Source organism: Puma concolor, chromosome A3 (assembly GCF_028749965.1).
Source record: "Puma concolor isolate L17-30 chromosome A3, mPumCon1.1.hap2, whole genome shotgun sequence".
NCBI lineage: Eukaryota > Metazoa > Chordata > Mammalia > Carnivora > Felidae > Puma > Puma concolor.
The window spans coordinates 23125412-23146861 of record NC_141669.1 but is presented as its reverse complement, the minus strand read 5'-3'; the positions used below and the strand labels follow the sequence as shown (position 1 = coordinate 23146861).

General features: G+C 47.5%; 1 protein-coding gene across 3 annotated transcripts in view; it reads right to left on the bottom strand.

Annotated features, from left to right (window-relative positions):
- The window catches only part of PLB1 (phospholipase B1), a 143429-nt gene extending 130653 nt beyond the window's left edge, over positions 1 to 12776 (bottom strand). For 2 of the 3 annotated variants that reach the window (XM_086700269.1, XM_086700271.1), the window contains exon 1: positions 12273 to 12775. The gene's annotated coding sequence lies outside the window, so the exon portion shown is untranslated. Of the gene's footprint in view, positions 1 to 12272 lie in introns of all 3 variants that reach the window. The other variant, XM_086700270.1, reaches the window with a different exon arrangement.
- Positions 12777 to 21450: the final 8674 nt, after the last annotated feature.

Genomic DNA, 21450 nt, shown 5'->3' with positions numbered 1-21450 from the left:
TTCTCCATCTTCACTGCCCCAACCTGGACCCAGGCCACCATCTCTGCTCCCCAGAATGGCTACAAGAGCTGTTCCTAAGTCTACTCTTTATTTGCCCACCCCCCCAGAAGCCTGATGATCTTTTCAAAGTGTGAGCCCATTGTCACACCCTTGCATAAACCCTCAATAGCATCCCACAGCCCTTTGGACAAAGTCCAACCATCTTGGTATGGTTTATTTTTTTCAACGTTTTTTTATTTATTTTGGGGACAGAGAGAAACAGAGCATGAACGGGGGAGGGGCAGAGAGAGAGGGAGACACAGCATCGGAAACAGGCTCCAGGCTCCGAGCCATCAGCCCAGAGCCTGACGCGGGGCTCGAACTCACGGACCGCGAGATCGTGACCTGGCTGAAGTCGGACGCTTAACCGACTGCGCCACCCAGGCGCCCCAATCTTGGTATGGTTTAGAAGGACCTGATTTCCTTCTCCTCTCTAGCCTCATGCCCCACTCCCCCCTTCTTCCCTGACCCCATGCCCACTGGGCTCCTTTCACTTCCCTGAACATATTATTCTTTCTGCCACCTCAGAGCCTTAACACAGGCTGTTCTCTCTGCTTGGAACTCAGGCCAGGCCAACCTCCTTCCCATTTCCCGACCTCACTGACTCTCCTTCCAGGTTCAGTGTAGATATCTCTTCCCAAAACACTTTCTCAAACCCAGCCAATGTAAGACCCTGTCTCATGCTCCCCTGGCCTCCCGTGCTTGTCCTCCAATACTCTGAACAAGCAATTACAAGTGTGCTAAGTCTATCCTGTCTGTCGAACCATGAGCTCTAAGATGGTAAGAACCAAATGGTTCCCTGATGTGTCCCCAGCATTTAGCACAGGGCCTGACACCAGCAGGTGCTCATCAATTGCTGCATGGATGACAATGTCTAGCCTTGCTCCAGTCACTCCTCCAGGGCCCCCAGTGAACAGAATCAAGTCCTACCTCATAGTAGGTGAACCACTCCTGCCCTCTCTGAAGCTCTGCTACACCACTTACTTCTTCTTGTCTGGTATCCCCAAACTGGCCAGATGGAGCTGTCTCTTTTGCTGGAGAGGGTATCGCCCACGCTTCATTCTCTTTGTAACCTGCATGGTCCTTAACATAATGGCTTTGGACACAGTAGGAAACTTTCTCAAGACCTGCACTCTTGGGACCAAGAACAACACATTGCTGTAAAGGAAGGGGGCCCTGCTTGGCCTCTGCTTGGCCCAGATATCCTCCTATGCACCTTAAGAGTTAAGAAATCTCTTAAAATAGTCCTCCTAAAACAAACAAACAAACAAACGTCAAGTCTTATAAATTATGGATAGCAAACCAATCAAGGACTGCCAAATGTACTTGAAAGTCGATTAAAACCTCCCGTTTCCAAAAATCGCCCCCTCTCCCCACTAACACACACTAGTAAACTGTGTGCTTGTCAGTCAGTGACTGTCAGTATTTCCTTTTTTTTTTTTTTCCTCTCTAAAACTTACTCTCCTTTCTGATACCTTTGAACCCCTGCTGAAATGTAAGTGATTACAGATGGTCCCCTTGTGGCTGTGAGTTTATAAATAAACAGCCTTGGCTAATTTTATCTCTGGTCCTGTTTGAATTTTGGCTGTGATCTTGGTGCTGCGGCTCAGATATAGGCTGACCTGCTTGTTGCTGGGGCCCTTGGCCCTTGGCCAGGTGTGGTGCTCACCGAGGCCTCTGTAACCTCACCGCCCATGGACACTGAGGTCTGCACTGGACCTCAAGTCCGCTCTGTTGCCATTGAGCTCCTTGATTGTTTCATTCATTTGTCAAATCCTGGGTGTTTATGTTTGGTTAATGTTCCCTTTGAGGGTTGTGTCCTTGGTGACTTGCTTCTGCCCGTCCCTTTGTTTGGTCCTATGTCCTTAAGTGTTGCTTCGTCAGGAGGAGGAGAATCACAGAGTGGAACACGGGCACCGTTCCTATAAGCTGGCTGTTGAAGCCGCCTCACAGACAGGAGACCTGACTGTTCTCCCCAGGCCGGCAGGCTCTGAGGACGAACTATGCTGTAGGTCACCAATAAAACCGCATGAGGGTGTCCTCTCATCCTGGCCATTTGTCCTGAGAGCTTGGCTTTGACTCAGAGAGGGCGTTCTCCCTCTCCAGAAATGATGTCTTACCAGCTCTCTGGTCCATTAGGTTAGGAGCCCAAGACACAGGTTGTATGAACAGTTTCTACTGACTGTAACTTTCACCTGACAGTCACCGAGAATTTTCTCTATCTAATCCGTGTCCCTCTCTGGGAAAAACTGCTTCTTACAGGTGCCCCCATTCCTGCTATAACCCCTATGCTTCTCCCAATGGCAGAACTCCACCAAAGATGATTTGGTCCTGCAATGGACACTTGGAGGAACACTTAATTTAAGTAGAACTGCTCATTTGAGAGGTGCCTTAGAACAAAAGCAGAACAAAATTCCTCAGTCCCAATGAGCACCCTTTTGTGATTGGCACCCTGATGTTTCTAAACAGAATACTAAAATGCCGGTTCTGTAAAGAATTTTTTCTTTCAAGTCTAAAGAAGGAACTTGATGACCAAGTATAAAGCTTTCTGGGATAAAACTGCCTCCCTCATTAAACCCCCACCTTCTAGCACCTCCTACTCTTTAACATACCCTCCCCTCCACTTCCACATGGTTCTGACCTCAATCCCCTCCACCTCTTCCATCCTCTTGCCTGGATCCCTTGCCATTTCTTAACAAGCCCCCCGACACTCCAAAACATTAGTTTCCTTTAAAAATCTCATCCTAATTGAGAATCACAAATGCCTTTAACCATAGAGTTTAAACCCTGGTCTCAGCAGAACTAAGAGCTATTGTCTGAAATGTCCCCAAATCCTGATTAAGAGAGACACCTCTTTACTGAAGAATTCAGAATCTGCCAGGGACCTTATAATCCAGGACTTCCAAATCTCTGCTAACGAATTGACATGTTGGTACGGAGATCAAATGCTAAATTATCAATGAGAAAAGCTGAATAGACTGATCCAGGGTCAAACTTGAGGGATCCCACAGGCACATGAAACCAGCAAGCCTCAGGGGGGCCCAGAAAATAGGTCGGAGTTTACTAAAGGCAACTTCTGGGACCTTCCCTGTAAAAATAGATCTGAAATCAAGAGCAGGAGAAGACAAGCCAGAGTCAGGGAGAAAATATTTACAAAAGACATGTTTGGTATGGGACCATTATCCAAAATATATAAAGAACTTGTAAAACTCAGCAGTAGGAAAATGAACAACCTGATCAAAAAATGGGCAAAAGATCTGAGCAGATACCTCACCAAAGAAAATACATGGATGGCAAATAAGCATATGAAAAGATGCTCACCCTCATGTTATTAAGGAAACGAAAATTAAAACTACACACGTATCAGAACGGCCAAGATCCAGGACACTGACAACACCAAATGCTGGTAGAACAGCAGCAAGTCTCCTACGTTGCCAGTGGAAATGCAAAATGGCGCAGCCACTTGGAAGACAGTTTCTTGCTAAACTAAACATATTCTTACCAGACATACCTGCAATCACACCCCTTGATATTTACCCACAAGAGTTGAAAACTTAAGTCCACACAAAAATCTGTACATGGTTGTTTATAGCAGCTTTATTCATAACTGCTAAAACTTGGAAGCAATCAAGATGTCCTTCAGTAGGTGGATGGAGAAATAAATTGTGGTCCATCCAGACACTGGAATATCATACAGCGCTAATAACAAAGAAGCTCGCGAGCCAGGAAAAGACATAGAGGAAACTCAAATGTGCATCACGAAGTGAAAGAAGCCAATCTGAAAAGGCTGTGAGCTGTATGATTACAACTGCATGACATTCTGGAAAAGGCAAAACTATGGATACAGTAAAAAGATCAGTGGTTGCTGGGGGGGGGGAGGGAGGGATGAATAGGCAGAACACAGAGGGTTTTTAGGGCAGTGCTACTATAATGGTGGATACATGTCATTATCCATCTGTCAAAACCCCAGAATGTACACCAAGAGTGAGTCCTAATGAAAATTGTGGACTCGGGGTGATCGTGATGTGTCTGTGCAGGCTCTTGGACTGGAACAGATGTATCACTCTGGTGGGGGATGTTGATGGTAAGGGAGCCTTGTGTGAGGGTGGGGTAGGGGGGAAGGGAAACTGTTTTCCTCTCAGTTTTGCTGTGAACCTAAACCTGCTTTACAAAATAAAGTCTATTTAAAAAATTAAATAACATAAAAATTATCGGGTCGCAATTTGGTCTTCTAAACAGAGAAAAAATGAATCGAAAGGAGATTTTAGAGACATGAAATGACCTTTCAACAAGGTTCAGGAGTCCCTTTCAGAGCCGCGTCCTCTCATCTTATTCTGTAAATAGATTAAACCTGAAATCAGAGACCTGGTTTGCAAACAAAAGCAGACTGGGCGATAGCCCCACTGTCTAAATTAAAACACACAGCTGAATATTTTAAAAGGGGGAAGGAAATGGGAAAAAATAGATACAAACACGGAGGGAGGGAGGGAGGCAAACCACAAGAGACTATTAAATACAGAGAACAGGGGCGCCTGGGTGGCGCAGTCGGTTAAGCGTCCGACTTCAGCCAGGTCACGATCTCGCGGTCCGTGAGTTCGAGCCCCGCGTCAGGCTCTGGGCTGATGGCTCGGAGCCTGGAGCCTGTTTCCGATTCTGTGTCTCCCTCTCTCTCTGCCCCTCCCCCGTTCATGCTCTGTCTCTCTCTGTCTCAAAAATAAAAAAAATAAAAAACGTTGAAAAAAAAAATTTAAAAAAAAATAAATACAGAGAACAAACTAAGAGTGGATGGAGGGGGAGAGGGAAAATGGGTGATGGGCACTGAGGAGGGCACTTGTTGGGATGAGCAGTGGGTGTCGTACATAAGCCACTTTGACAAATTATATTCATAAAAAATAATAAAAAATTAAAAAATAAGTAAAAGGACTTTGGAATAGAAACAACATAAAACGTAATTTTAAAAATGCGTGACTTTGCAGATAAAACAATTAGGTGCTCCTAATTCTAATTAACCCCCCCTGTCGATCAAGATGCCAGTAAATACTGTAAACAGCAGGGACACTGGAAAAAAGAAAAAAGACTGAGCTTATCTACCCTGTCTTGTTAGAGGAAATGCCCTTCCTCCGATCTAATTCAGTTGCCTAGAGGCAGGCATGTTCCCAGGTGACAGCTTCCTGCCCTAAATTCCTCAAGGCTTGGCTCAAACCTGGAAGAGGTCTGGAGGCAGACGTGGAAACTGCAGCCTCCTGTTGGTATCACCCTGGGCCAACTGTTGCTGAAATTACGAAATTACACAGGAGCGCCTGCTCTGAGGCTGAACCTCAGAGGCCCGGCCAGCCCTCTGCCTGCTAGCATCTGGGCTCAAGGCACTCTGGGCTGGGACGATGCCTCCGGACCTCCCCAGCGGCCCTGCACGGCCCCTGGTGCACCAGGCTGCTTTGCACCTGAGTTTCCAGGCACCCTCTCAGACCGACCTCAGTTGAGCACTAGTTGGCTGAAGGTTAGCATGGAAATAGGGGGGTCAAAAGAGACATTAGAATTGAAAGACAACAAGGAGTGCCTGGGTGGCTCAGTCGATTAAGCGTCTGACTTCGGCTCAGGTCATGATCTCATGGTTCGTGAGTTTGAGCCCCGTGTTGGGCTCTGTGCTGACAGCTCAGACCCTGGAGCCTGCCTTGGATTCTGTGTCTCCTCCTCTCTCTGCTCCTCACCCACTTGTGTTCTGTCTCTCAAATATAAATAAATGTAAAAAAACTTTTTTTTTTAAAGAATTGAAAGGGAACGTGAGGAGCTACTACTCAAAACACAGGCTAGCAACAGTGGAGCCACCTGGGAGCTTGTTAGAAAGGTGGAATTGCAGGCTGGCCCAGACAGCCTGGATCAGTTTTGTGTGCACACTGCAGTTGAGAACAATGGTTCTCAAACATTGCTCCCTATCGGAATGTCCCGGGGCTCTTTAAAAAAAAAAATGACAGATGGGGGAGGGTGTGTGTGGGTGGCTCAGTTGGTTAAGCCTCTGACTCTCGATTCCGGCTCAGGTCATGAACCCATGATTCGTGGGTCAAGTGATTCGTGGGTCAAGTCGGGCCCATGCTGACAGTTCAGAGCCTGCCCGGGATTCTTTCTCTCTCTCTGCCCTTCCCCCTCGCAGGCACGCCCCCACAAATGCACCCCACCCCCCTCCTGAAATAATAAATAAACAAGTGGAAGAGCCCTGTCCCAGACCGATGGAATCAGAAGACCTAGGAGTGGGGCCCAGGCACTGTTTTCATTGTTGTCTATCTTTTGTTTGTCTTATTGAGGAGGTGATTCAGCTGAGCAACCAGAGTTGAGAACTACTGGCTTCTCACCTCTTTTGTTTTTGACAAGGGGAAACAGAAAGGAGGGAGGAGGTGGGTTTGCTCAGAGACATGACTGTGGTCAAACCCAGGGATCCTGACAGCTAATGCGAGCTGTCCTCACTGCCTCGATTGTCCCTAGGCCCTCTTGAGTACTGACACCTGCCAGGTAGATCCTGCAGCATTCCGGTCTTTTCAACAATGTGTCCCTTGTGAAAGTACTGGAAATTTAAAATCGTCCATCAGTAAGGGCACGGCTGAAAAAGGTATGGTACAGCCACACTACCGAATATGACAGAGTAATGGAAAGGATGGGGTGACCCACACCTACCAACCGAGGTTTTCAAGGTATAATGTTGAGTGAAGAAAGTGAGGAGCCCAAAGGTATGTACAGTGAGAGATCTTTCTTCTAAAAAGAATAAACAAAAATAACCAACAAAATACGATATGGTTTTCCTATGGGAAACCATATATGCACATGTATGTGAGTGTGGATATGTATTAAATATAGAGGAAAAGGCCTATAAGGATATTTTAAAAGTCATACCAAGTTATATCAGTACTACATGAGGCTTGGTGGTCCAAGGGGTCATTATCTTTATCATTACAGTTTTATTTATCTTTTTAAAATTTTTATTTTATTTTTATTGATTAAAAAAAATTTTTTATGTTTATTATAGAGAGAGACAGAGCATGAGCAGGGGAAGGGCAGAGAGAGAGGGAGACACAGAATCCAAACACGGGGCTCGAACTCATGGACTGTGAGAGAGATCATGATCTGAGCTGAAGTCGGACGCTTAGCTGACTTGAGCCATCCAGGCGCCCTGAGAGTGTTTCTTTCTTACTAGTCAATTAACGGACTATATCTCCTCTAAAAGAGTGAATATTTTGCGCCTGAAGGACTTTCCCTACCTGAGACAGGTCTGATGCTCCAAAGCACGCCAGTGGCCAGCAGTTCTGGATTTTCTGGAAACGTGCGTGGCCATTCCATTTTGCCTGAGGAACACCTACAGCTAACACACTGTCCACATCCCAGGACAGGTCCCTGCGAAGCCCCCGGCTCAGCCTCGCCCTGGTCATCTGGATCTCAGGGGCATCTCCATGGTGGAGGCTGAGGCACTCCACTCTGGAATGCCGTCACCCACACTGGTGAGGAATGAGGCTTGGGGACCATCGAGGGCCCACAAAGGCCAGTGGTTCATCCCACCATGTTCCTGATGATCTGTGATGAGACTATAACCCACACATTTCTCTCAATCTTTTATTTATTTATTTATTTATTTATTTATTTATTTATTTATTTATTTATATGTTTATTTTTGAGAGAGAAAGTGAGAGAGAGAGAGAGAGAGAGAGAGAGAGAGAGAGAAAGCACATAAACAGGGAAGGGGCAGAGAGAGAGGAAGACACAGAATCTGAAGCAGGCTCCAGACTCTGAGCTGTTAGCACAGAGCCTGAGGGGCGGGTGGTGGTGAGGGGGTGAGGGGGGGGGGGGCGCTGGAACTCAAAGAGAGATCATGACCTGAGCTGAAGTCGCATGCTCAACCGATTGAGCCACCCAGGTGCCCCATTTATGGATCTTGTTTTAAGTTTATGTATTTATTTGGAGAGAAAGAGAGAGTGTGAGAGTGAGTGGGAGGAGGAGTAGAGAGAGAGAAAGAGCTTGTGCCTCTTGCTCCGGACTCTACTTTCCTTACCTCCTGCCTCAACTTTTTTTATACATCCCTGCCTGTTATGACGTTCGTGGAATAGGAGGATACCTGGGACTCTTCCATATGTCTTGACATTTGGGCAGAGCCCCCAATAGCCAAGGATAACTGAGCAGGTGCCAAACATGCCACTTCCTAACTTGGGGACCACTTCTGCCGTTTGAGAAAGAGTCTGAAATCAATCGTGCCACTATCAGCCCGTGCCCCACCTCCAGGCCCTCCGGAGATTGACGGTCACATCGCCAGGCTTTCCCGGAAGGGCAGTCATCTCTGGGTTGTGCATCACCCCCACTTTCCAGCCCGGGGGTAGGGGGGCTCAAAGAATTTGACAGGTGTCTCCTGGATTTGAGGAGCACAAGAAGTGGTATGTAACCCCTGAAAAGCCTCAGTGTGAGCGAGGTGCCTGGGAGAGGCGTGTTTCCAGGATGTTGGAAAACCTCACTTCTCCCAGTGTCTCCTTGATTCTGCCTATGGCACACTTCTGACACCCGGTGTGGGGCAGGGGCGTTCCCACACCAAGCAGAGGAACCGCCAGAGGGAAGAGGGTGCGGAACTTCCCTGCCCTCTCTGGGCACACCACTTTCCCCAAATTGCCATGTTCTCACCAGCCTGGAAGCTCTCCAGACCCCCATCCTTTTGCATTTTTACGGAGGCTTCAGGATACAGACACGATTGATTAAATCATTGGCCGTTGGTAACTGAACTCAGTTTCCAGCCCTTCTCCTCTCCCGAGAGGTGGGGCGGCCGGCGGGAAGTGAAAGTGCCAACCCTCTGATCACGTGATCGGTTTCCCATGGCAACCAGCCCCCAGCCTAAGGGGACCTAGGGGCTCTCCAAAACTCACCTCGTTAACATAACAAAAGATAACCCTTAATCCCTCACCACACTTAGGGAATTCCAAGGGATTTAGGAGCCCTGTGCCAGGAACGGAGATGAAGACTAAATCTGTGTTTCTTATAAATCACAATATCGCGCAGGCTTTGGATCCCACGGAAGAGGACCACGAAGGGATGAGGTGAGGACTGGTGGAGCCACAGAGATCCTGCGTGACCGGCCAGGAGACCTGGCCCAATGTCAGGAAACCACATATAAAAGAGCCTCAGTGACAAGAGACGCTCTAAAGTGACCACAGACTCCCCCACAAGGGGACCTGGCTCTGCAGTCAGCCGGACCTTCAGGCAGGCCCTTCCCTGCCCTCAGCCCTTCCCCGCTCTGACCTCCACCCAGGAGCAGGCTTGCCGTCCTAGGCACGCAGGGGATGGACGCGGGAGAACTAGCTTGTTTTCCTCTGTACCTGCAACTTCCCCCGCCTGACTCCGTGAGGGAGACACTTTGGAGGAAAAGGAGCTTGGAGTTATGAGATCCCACCGGCAAGGTATTTATCACAAGACAATGGCCAGAACGGTGACCGGTGCCCGGTGCTTGCCTGAGTTTCCCTGCAGGGAAAAACGGATCCAGAGAAATGTTTGCCAGGGCTCAGAAGAGAAAATGAAGGTACTTTCCCCTGATGTCATGTGTCCCTGCTCGCTCGCTCAGCAAAGCGTTCTCCCTGGGTTTTCACCTGCTAACTTGGGTTAGCAGCCTGCGCTTCAGCGAACATGAACACGAACTGAGCTTCCTCCAGGTGTCAAACCTGGGCCTTATCTTTATCTCTTGTGGTTCCATGCCGCAGCCCAGCTTGAGTGATCTGAACATTTTTCCCTGTCCCATTTGAAGAGTTTAAAATCAGGTGTCACAAAAGCACCGGACCGGCCCCGCAAATCTTCCAGGTACCAGACCCCACACAGTGTGCCGCCTAGGAACCCGGCCAGCCCAAGGGCCTCTGCACCAACAGCACCTGGAGACCTTTCCCCTCCCTGCCCTGGCCATGCTGAGCCTCTCTCCTGTAGCCCCTCTCAGCCTCTTCTGCCAGTAAGTCCCCACCCGCTGAAAGGCCCCAAGGCTCCCTGTAATTGTCCTAGTAGGCGGGTGTCTTGAAGGAAGATGTGACTGAGTCTCCAATGTGTGACACGATTTAGAGAGAACTAAGGGCCACCCACCTTGTAATAAGGGCTCCACGCAGACTTTCCCTCTTCCTTTCTCATACTGGTAGGAAATATTTTTTTTCCCTCAATTCAAGGCCAAGTCCCTATGCCATCATCTTCTTCCCCTGTGACCAGAACCTCCCTGGAGCCTTGTGCTCCAGGCCTTCACTCTGCCTCCACTGCCCTGGATGCTGGGTCCCACGTCTCACACCTTGCCTATCACAGGAACAACACGCATCTGCCCTGCATAGCATGGTGACCAGAACCCAGGAGTGTTATCCCCAAGTAAGGCCCAAGGGTCAGCACATATTTCCTGAGCTACATCTACGTGCCAGGTGAGGCCCCTGACCTCAAGAAGCTTATATTCTAGGCAGGCAGGGGGCATTAGTTTCACAAATGAATGTGAAATGACAGTATGGAGACAGGTGACCAGATGCCCTCTCCCAGGCTCGTTTCAAGGCTCTGTGGTTGGCAGGATCTCGGGGGAAATCCAGGAAGGGAAAGGCCAGGTGGCCACAATGCAGAGCGAAGGCAGATGTAGGTGGGAGAGGTAGGCCTTGGTAGCATCTGGGCCTTTGTCCTAAGAGAAACCAGAAGCCAATAAAGTGTTTTAAGGGATTGGGAGGAGGGAGCTGGGAGCCCAGTCCCTCTGAGCGGGAGGTGGAGGGGACTTGAAGCAGGCTGGCAGTGGTGGGAGGTGCAGAGATGTGGGTAAAGAGGTGCTCAGGGTAAAACTGCGTAAGAAGGGAGGAGAGGCGGTGCTGGGTTTCCAGCCTGGGCCCTTCCCCGGGCCTGGACGGCAGATGATGTGCTGAGCAGGGATCACTGGGCAGGGACAGGGTTTGGGGAAGAGTGCTGAGGGAAGTCACAAATTCAGGTCTGGATGTACTGAGCGTGAGGTGCCTTTAGGACACACGTGCAAGAGGCACCCAAGAGGCAGGAAATTAGGTGGTTGGGAAACTCAGAAGAGAATGGGGAGCCAGAGCTCTGCAAGAATCAGAAGTGGTCCTTCCCGTGGCCGGTGGCTTCGTCTGCCAAGGAAGGGGGGAGGAGAGGGAGAAAAAAACCAGGTGACTGCATCCTGAGGCACTCTGAGGGCTAGATAGAGAGGAAAAACACCTGCAAAGGAGATAAGGAAAGGCTGGCCAGAGAAGTAGGTTTGGGTCTGGGAGAGAGACGTTTCCAAAATGGGGAATGCTACAGACGGTGGGGTCTGAGGCCTGGAAAACTGAGTTGTAGCAAAAGGGGGTCATTGTTGGTCATAGTGGTGTTTCTGAGGGACTCTGGGCACCTGTGCCCCACCCAGGGACTGCCATTTGCCCGACAGTGGAGTAAGGAGGTTGGATCAGCACCACGGTCCCCACAGCTTAGAATTGTTCCAGAGAACCATCAAGGTGGAGGCATGCTTCAGCCTCTCTGCGCCCAACTCCCCTCCCATGCTCGACCATGTCTTCTGGGTCGGTTTGGGGGCTACAGTCCTGGAGCCACAGGGCCTATGTGTCGGGGGGAAGGGAAATTCCTTCTGTGAACCAATTTCAGGTGTCATGCGAGAGACGGGAAAATGTAAGATGTGATCCCTGTCCTCAGAGACCTTGTCATCTCTGTGGGGATATAAGATGAACATATACAACAAATAAAATCTAGAGACTCTAAGTGAGAGGAAGGACTACATAGATGCACACTAAGCTATCAGGCAAAAGAGCAGGCAGCAGACCCACAAGGGAAAGCTGCTTGGAGCAGGCAGAGAAAGGTGTGCAAGAAGCTGAGTGTGCTAACCGGAGGAGTGTGAGCTAAGGCATGGAGGTCAGCCAGGAGCGGACAGATAAGGGCTTGGCCCGGCAGGTCTGACTGTGTGGGATGGGGATTCCGGAGATGGGGTGGTGTGGGCATGGCTGCTCCCATCTGGGTCAAGGGTGCTGGCCCAGTGGTTCTCCAGCACTGCAGATCCAATGCCACACAGGACAAGCAAAAGCAGGTATCATCCTGTAGGAACCTGTTCCCCAGAGTCACTTCTGCTGTGACCAAGAAGCACAGACTCACAGACACAACACATCACGGGCAGGACTGGGTCTGAGGGAACCCTCTGAGTACTGATGGTGTGGTTCTCACCAGACCCTGTCCCTTCTTCGTCCCTCCGACCAACCCAACAGAAAGTCGTTTCTCACCTTGGCCATCCACGGGCCCTTCTTCCTCTTCTCCTCGGCCCCACTCCTGGCCTGTCTCTCTCCTCCCCGAGGTGGTGGGGGCTGCAGGCTCCTCCCTGAGGTCTGCCGGCTGCACCTTCAGGCCAGGACAAGCTTCTCTGGGCGGCTCGTCTCTAAGAAACTCCACTGCCCACATGAAGGGGCAGCTCCTCCCCTTTCTTCCTGCCTCCAGCTCACATCTCCAGAATGTTCTCCTTCCTCCAGTCTTGGTTTGCTTCTTCCCTCCTCTGTCCTCATTTCCTTTCTTTGTCATCAGGCCTCTTCCCTCCACCAGTGGTTCCTGTGGCCTCTGGAAGGGGCACCAGCCCCAGGCCCAGGGCCCTGCATACCTAAACCTTCCCTCTGGCCTTATCCTCAAAGATGCCCTTTGAGCACATTTCTGGTACCACACTGCCTCCGCACCTTTCCTCAGGCTGCACTTTCCTCCTGAAAAGGCTCCATCTGACAAGCTCCTTCTCACCCTCCAGATTCATTTCAAACCCATCTGTCCCACATGGCAGCCAAGCAAAATGCATAAGAGAATGTACTTTGGACTCAGAGATATCTGACCTTCATCTCTGTTTGGCCTTTTTCCAGCTCTGTGTCCCTGGGCAAGTTACCTCATGTCTTCTGAGCCTGTTTCCCAATCTATAAAAGGAGGGGACGATAAAATGAAATTCTCTATGTGAAGTGCTCAGCATGGTACCTGGCTGCTGGCAGGTTCTCAGAAATGCTCACTATACGGCTTGTTTCCAGGCCCCTCCCACCAGCTGTGCTCTCATCCTCCTGTGAGGCTCCTGAACATTTTGGGTTTCTCTCTCAGCACCCAAATTGGCAGCAAACTCCTCTAAAGCAAGAGCTCCTTTGTACCCCTTTGAGTCTCACACAAAAGATATTCGTTGAATGGAAATGGAAATTGTTGACAGACCTGTAACGACTTGTCCTGGGAAGAACAAACACTTTCGTGTGGTGAAAGATGCCCTGAAGCCAGTTAAGGCCAGCACCTGCCTTCGAACCCCAGGACCAGCTCACCTTCTGGTTCGACACCTTATCTCAGTGCAGCGGACCACTTTGGCCACTTCCTGGTTCCTCCTGTCCATCTTAGACAATGATGTTAGGCACGAATGGGCCTGGCTGAGCAGAGATGACCTCCAACAATGCCCAGAGAAGAAGCTGTGCCCTGATGGATCCCGCCTCACCAGCCTGACCACTCAACATGGCCTCGTCTCTTCACACTCTGCAAACTGAATGCCAGACTCCGAGCGTTTCCTTCCCAAGGTCCCTGACATTCTCTCCCACCTGTTCCCCACACATGGAGCCACCTCCATCCATTAGAGATATTAGTGTTGATGATCTCTTCAGCGAGCCAGGGGCAGGTTCCCAAGGCAGCACGGGGCCACTGAACAACTGCCTGCCTCCTCCCAGCAAACTTCAAGCTCTGCCTACAAAGGAATGTGTGAGGGGGACAGACCCACACTGTCCTATCACATCCTTTCTCACCCCAGGACAATAGGTGTCTACTTAACAGATGTCCCTACAACTCTAAGCAAAGAGAATCTGCTCAGGGTGGTGAAACAGAGTCTCTCCTCATTCAGCCTCCTTCCTTGGGATGAGAGACCAAAATAATTGGACCGATCAAGGGTGTCATCCACACAAAGAGACAAGGGTGAGCTCTTGTCCAAGGGAACTGGATGGTAATAGAAAGTTGAGTCGGGGGTGAGTTAATCAGCAGGCCAGCAGTCCCTGCACCAAGCCTAGAGGACTCCCTAGAGCCCCAAGATAGATTTCAATCTGTGTCCCTGAAAAACCATCTTGCCGTGTCCCTTCTCTGGCCAGGCATGGCGGCACCCTGTGACAACACTTATCTCCAGTCATTGGCCGATCACAGGTCTGTCTTAACATGGAGGCAGAGCTCCTTGTGGGATTTGCCTCTTTGTAGCTGTAAATTGCCTATATGTACCAGCACATTCAGTAAAAATGGGTTGAAATGAATGAAACCATGGATTAGAATGTAGATGAAGACTTAGAATTTAAACCTCTTCCATTGGTGTGGAGAAGAAGTAAGATGAAGTCTCCTTTTCCTGACAACCCAAACTCTGTCTTTCGTTCTCCCTGTCTTCCAGGCCCCAAACCTCCATCATCTGACTCCTTCATTTTCTTGTCCTCTGTCTTCATGAAGCCCTTTTTGACTGCCCACGTCCCAGGGACCATTCCTCTCTCTAAATCCCTGAGCCCCGGCTGCCTGGTCCCTTCACCTGGTATTTGCTCTGTCCTGTCTTGGTTCCTAACTCTTTGCAGGCAAGATTCCCCTCCCTATCTAGGCTTCTGCAAGCTTCAAAAAGGCAACATGCCTATGTTCTGATTCTTTGCATCCCCCAAAGCAGCAGCACAGGGTATGGGCCAAAGTCAGCATTTTGCAAATTAGTAAAAATGATGGAGTGAAAATGATGGAGTGAATTGATGAATGACCTAATTCCCAAGGGGTGTTTCACATTATCACAAAGCTCCGTACATACCCGTGGGGCAGTGTACCCTTGTGTCTTCTCCAGAACATACTTGCTATGGCCTATGGCACATGACACATGCAGTGTTCCACACACACCTCTCTGTGTGCATGGGACATTCTGAGGCCCCCGCATCCCATATCTTCTGAGTGCCCTCTGCCCCTATTTCTTTCACAATCTAGTGTAGGAGAAAGAGCCCAAGGGTCAAGAGTTGGGAGCCTGATATCATCCCAGGTCTCGGCTTGCTGGGATGTCTGGCTCAATATGCCTCACCTCTCTGTGCCTAGGTTCTTCTTTTCCTTTGTCACTTTTATTGTTACTATGAAACACATGTTTCAGCCTGGCATATAGTAGGTCTTCTCAGTGATTCTCTTTGCTTCCCTCATGGTTACAAAATGGCTGCTACATCTCTAAGCATCCCATTTTTACATAACAATGACCAAAGGTAGAAAGAAAATGCAGGTGTGTGTGTGTGTGTGTGTATGTATGTGTCTTTCTGTTTTTGTCAGAGGAAATCTTTCCCAAAGATCTCCAGCCAACACTTTCTCACTAGGTCTCACTAAGCAGAACTGGGTCACATTATCACCTCTCCTAAGCCAGTTACTGGCAAAGGAGACAGAATTATCACGACTGACCTAGACCAAATATGACTCAACTCCTAGGGCTGATAACACTTTCCTTGGGCATATTGTTGATCAATATCTAAACAAAACTGAGATTCTATTCACAAGGTAGGAATACAGAATAGCTGTGTTGGGAAAGCAGCCAGCAATATCTCTCACATCACCAAGAGATCTCTGGCCAGAACAGCCTCTGTCCAATGGAGAGAACAATAAAACCTGTTCAGTGGAGTTTGGGGCAGTTCATTTTATGTAAAAGATGCATTCTGAGGGGCACCTGGGTGACTCAGTCGGTTAAACCTCCGACTTCAGCTCAGGTCATGAGCTCACAGTTCTTGAGTTTGAGCCCCACACTGGGCTCTCTGCCGTCAGCACAGATCCTGCTTCAGATCCTCTCTCTCTCGCTCTCTCTCTCTCTCAAAAATAAATAAACATTAAAAAAGATGCATTTTCAAAACCTGCACATTTTAAAGCTCATGTAAATTCAAACCAATCCTGACAATGCATGGTAGTAGTTTCTGTTACTAGGTAACGTTGTATCAACTATATGACAGTTGATAGGTAAACAGTTGGCATAAACATTTGACAATTCCCTTTGCCTGCCAGAGGTTTCAAATTATGCAACTTGTGACAAATTTTTAAAACTTTTGGGGACTCACATGATTTCATGCATTGCTTACAAATGGAGGCTTTATTAATATTTTCATTGATATTTTGAAATAAAATAACCTCAAATTTTTTTAAAATTTCAGAAAAATTTTCAACTTTTTAATTATTTATTGTTTATTATCTCGTTATTTATTATCCCCAAGTTCCCACTTCACATTAAAATACGATACTGTCTCTAAAGTGAGTTGATCTGGCCAGTTGTAAATGTGTGGGTGGTTGGGTTGGGGTGAGGGGCCATTGCGGTTCATTTTCCCAAGGCACTGGGAGGATTATATGAAAAAGAGGAACCAGTGAACCTGGGCAAGACTCTAGGCAAATTAGTCTCTGCCTCAGTTTACTTGATCTGGCCAGCTAGCTGGTTGAAAGCTTCCTTGTGGTTCTAAAAGTTTGAGTCTGTGGATCCCATAATGAGTCTAAACTTTTATGAGCAACTGCATTTTACCTTCTCAGTGCATGTTTTACAACTGAAGACACACAAAGCATTTATAGGTTCACTATTTTGCAAAGAGATAAGCAGAGTCTTTGGGAAGGAGAGAATGAAGTCACCCAGGAAGCCAGAGGCCAAGGAGCATCTGATTTCTTCCTCCTCCAATAAGCGGGTAGATACTAACGTTCCTTTAGGGGGTGGGGGATTGGATTCCATTCAAAGCCTTTCCTCCACAAGATACTGCAGGCTCAACTGCTCTTTCTACCTGCCCAGAAAGCACTAGGCAGGCTCTCTCTGACTGCTTAGATAACATAGCTGTCTTCCTGAATTTGGCCCTGGCTGCAGCAGTAACTTGAGAACTGTCTGGAGAGACTGGAGTAAAAGGCCAGTGGGCCAGTGCCAGGCTCCACCAGGCTCCAGCCCCCCAGTGCGATAGGTAGAGAACAGGGGCCCAAAAGGAGAACCAAGGGTCACAGTGGTCTGGCTTATCTTAGACACTGATCCCTCATACAATATTTTGAAGAAAAAAAAATGAATTAGTTGACATTTTAAAATGGGATGATTCTATATTTTAAAAGTTCACATTTCTGGCTTTTTTGGAAGACGTGGAGGATCTCAAAACACTCAGGGGCCCACGAGTAAATGCTTCGTTGCTTAGTTGGAAGATGGACCGCCCAGGCTTGTCAGAGCCCCTCTTCTCCCTCTTGTCTCCCTGTAGCTGCTTGATTCTGAGACACCTCATCCAGCCATTGGATAGTCAGCTCTTCCTGGAGGGCTAGCCACATTCCTGCAGGCCTGAGTCCTCCCAGGATGGCAGCTTGTTAGTTTCCCCACAAGGCATCCCCTCTGAAGAGAGGGACGCCGCCCCTCCTACTCCTCCATTATTTGTGCTTACAGGTCTCTCTTCCTGCTCTGATGTGGGCTATTAATAACCTTGGGCAGCATTATTAGCCTCCAAGCTCCAGGTCATGGGAGGTGAGGGTCTCTGTTCTCTGCCCTGATGCCCCGTATGCGGAGTCTGGTGTCCAATTCTGAAGGCTGGTATTTTCAGAGAAGCATCAAACCCGTTAGAGACCTGCCTGCATCTAGAGGGCAGTTAGCTAGATGGGAGGGGTCACGAAACCACACTACAGCAGGAAGGATTGATAGAACTGGGGGTGTTTAGCAGACAAAGAGAAGACCCAGGAGATGTGATTCTCTCCCTTAAACATGAAGAGCAGTCATGTGAAAAGGGGTGATATAAGTTATTACTGTTAATAACACTAATACAACCATTACTAACAATACTAGTGAGAAATCTTGAGTGCTTACTATATGCCAGACATTACTCCAAGAATACGTATTAACTCACTAATTTTGACACAAAAACTAAGAAATAGAAGCCATAGGAAGAGGTTGCCACAGTAAATAGTGAGCTCTCTGCCTCTGGAGGAGTGTAAGCAGAGACTAGAGACTGAAAGTCATCAAAGGGGTTGTTGTATTAAATGATTCGTAAGGTCTTTTTCGCCCCTGGCATTCTTTGATTCAAATATTTTAACTTCAGGGACCTCCCACAGGAACTGAGTTGGATCGGTGAGTGCAAAAGATCAGAGAACCAAGGAATGAAGCGGGGAGCTCAGCTCTGTGGCCCTCAGTGTGCAGAAAAGTACATGTGTTTGACAGCAGCTCAAGGAGGACGAAGTATACATTTATATAAGTGCATTCTGAAGTTTGTATATGTAGATATATGGGAATGGATAGGTAGGTTGAGTAATCAATTGTTATTGAGACTTCTCGGGACTCTTACACGGCTCACCACTGTATGAGAATCAGACAGACCAAAGCTGACTAGCTTATATGTTTTCCAAATTCCTGGTTAGAACCCACTAGTGAGTTACATAATCAGTTTGGTTGGTTGTAGCTATCATTAAAAAAAAAAAAAAACACGATAGAAAACTATCAGAGTTCGTCACAATTAATCAGTAATAACTCTTTCATTAAAGTTTTGTTTCAATAATGTGTGAGTGTAAATATCACAGGGGTGTGTGTGCTGAATGATGATGTAAAATTGGTGGGAAAAGAATTTTGAAAGCTACTGTGTCAGAATGGGAGCAACCCTGTTCTGCGGGCCAAATCTGCCTTACCAGGAGTAGCTTCCCCGACCCTTCTGGAAGGAAGCTTCTGGAAGACGCCTTGGCCATCAGTGTTTGTATGGCAGCTGTACCCTCTTGTAGCTCACCTGAGTGCTGTAGCAGTCTTTTAGACTTCATTTTACAAAAACCAGAGCTAGGCACAACACCTTTTGGTCTTTCACATTGGAATTTGTTCTGTCAAAAGCCCATTTCTTACCCACTCTGATTTATAGTGAGTGCCCTGAATGGGCATGAAAAACAGGATGCTGTAGAGATCATGCAGCTTGACCCCAGGATGGGTTTGTCTTGTGGTCGAATGCAAATAATAAATCAGCAAATTCTTCAAAAACCCTTACCTTTTTCTATGTTTTGGAATAGGTAATATACGGGCACATTACAAAATTCAGAGAACTAAAGGGTGTAGATCCTTCCCACTGGGGGTGAAACAACAAGTCTCCCTCCCTCCCCTTTCTCACCCAACCAGCCCTTTGACTATTACTACGTGACTACTACTACAACCCTTGACAAGGCACTTTTGTAAACCTCTCCCCTTTTAATCTTGTTGGGTAGAATATGAATTAGTAGTGTCTACAGATGAGGAAGTTGAGGCTCAGATGTGTTTCTCATCCAAGGTTGCATGGCAGATAAACAAAAGAGCCGAAACTGAGCCTGTATTTTCGGACCCAGTCTAATTCTCATTCCACACTTCCCAATGCTGCCTGAGTAGTCTCTTCAGAAGTATACAAAGTTTTGGGGAAAATTAGCAGTACAAATGGTTGCTATGGCTTTAGTTTATCTAAACATGCAGGCTTGCTGTGAAAGATAAGTAAGGTGAGGAGGCTCTTCCATGGCTCTCTTGCCTCACACACATCTGAGCTGATTATCAGTGTGTCTGCTGAGACTTTGAAAAACATCCTCAGGTAGAAATTTTAACTTCCTGCACATCAGAAATGAAGTTTACAGAGACTATTTTCCTTGCAATCAGCAGAATGGTTTCTGCTGCAAATATTCCATGAGGTTGAACAGTCAGGCTCACCAAGAGGAATCCAAGGGATGCCGTTTTACTCCAAAGGATGAGCTCTCTTTTCTCTTCCATGCTCAGGCTCTGGAGTACATTGGACTTCTTCTGGAACAAGTTTTGACCTAAAATGGTCAAACTATTTGCTAGACTCAACTCCAACTAGTTTTGTCTATATCCAATATCAAATCCACCAACAAAAGACCATGATTTATTGTCTTTGAGGGTACTCAAAACATGTAACTCAGATTTTAAAAGCAATTCAAGGGGCACCTGGGTGGCTCAGTCGGTTAAGCATCTGACTTCAGCTCAGGTCATGACCACCCCGGCTTGTGAGTTTGAACCCCACATTGGGCTCTGTGCTGACAGCTCAGAGCCTGCTTCAGATTCTGTGTCTCCCTCTCTCTCTGCCTCTCCCCCACTCACACTCTCTCTCACTCAAAAATAAACATTAAAAAAAATAATAAAAAAATAAAAGCAATTCAAAGCAAAACTGTGTCCAAAAATATTTTGAGTTATGGCAATGTTCTTTGGAATAGTTCCCTAGAACTAATTGAAAGAATGGCAAATACCCAATTTTGGGGTTTTTAAAAAAGTTTTTGTTTGTTTTGAGAGAGAGAGAGCACGTGTGCATGCGTGCACTTGAACAAGGGAGGGGCAGAGAGAGAGAGGGAGAGAGAGAATCCCAAGCAGCCTCCACACTGTCAGCGCATTGCCCAACATGGGGATAGAACTCACAAACTGTGAGATCATGACCTGAGCTGATATCAAGAGTCAGACACTCAACCAGCTGAGCCACCCAGCTGCCCAGCAAATAACCATTTGGACTCAGAACTTCTGGTCTATGAGAATGAAGTTTCATTACTTTGTAGCCATTTCTTATAAATAACAGCACTCTGTTCTATGATAATTCATTTTTGAAACATACAAAAACCATATTTATCATTTAAAAAGTTTTTGGTTCTGAGCCACAAAAAATCCAATACAAACTGGTTTAAGAAATAAAGGGATTTCTTTTTGGCCTGCTGCCTCTTTTCAGTGCTAGGCTAGGTCCCCTCATGGTCCCCTCCTCACCCTCATAACATCCAATATGCAACAGCTTCTCCACTTGCCGCCAGCTGCTATGGGTGAGCTGCTCATAATTCCATTTAGGGCCAACTCTCCACTTGTGCACAGGATCCTGTCTCCTCTCTCTCTCTTCCCGCACCAATTATTCCCTCTCAGCTATGCCCCCTTTAGCATGCCAACATTGCGTGATTTTTCCCAATGTCAAAACTTCTCTTCACTTCATATCCCCCTCCAGCTGCAATCCCATTTTTCTTTCCTCTTTGAGGGTCAAATTCCTGGAGAGAATTCTCCATGCTCCTGGACTCCAACTCTTTGCTTCATTTCAGTGAGTTCTGACTCAAACACCTGAACAAAAATATCCTCAGGTTTACCAGTGACCTTCATATTGCTAAGTCCAGTAGTGAGTTTTCAATTGTTATCTTAACCTTTGGCAGCATTTAATACAGTTAACTACTTGTCCTTTTTTGGAAATACTTTCTTCAATTGGACTTCAAGACAACACTCTCTTGGGTTTTTTTGTTTGTTTGGTTTTTAGTTTTTGTTTTTGCCCCTCACTGTCCACTTTTTCTTGATCTGCTTTGCTAATTCTTCCTCACCATGCATACTGGAGTATAACTGGGTTTGGTTCTGGGCTTCTTCTCTTGTACAAGTATACTCGTATCATGATTTATCCACTCCCATGACTATGCACCATCTATATCCTGTCAAACGTTAAATTATTTCTCCCCAGAACTCCGGGTGCA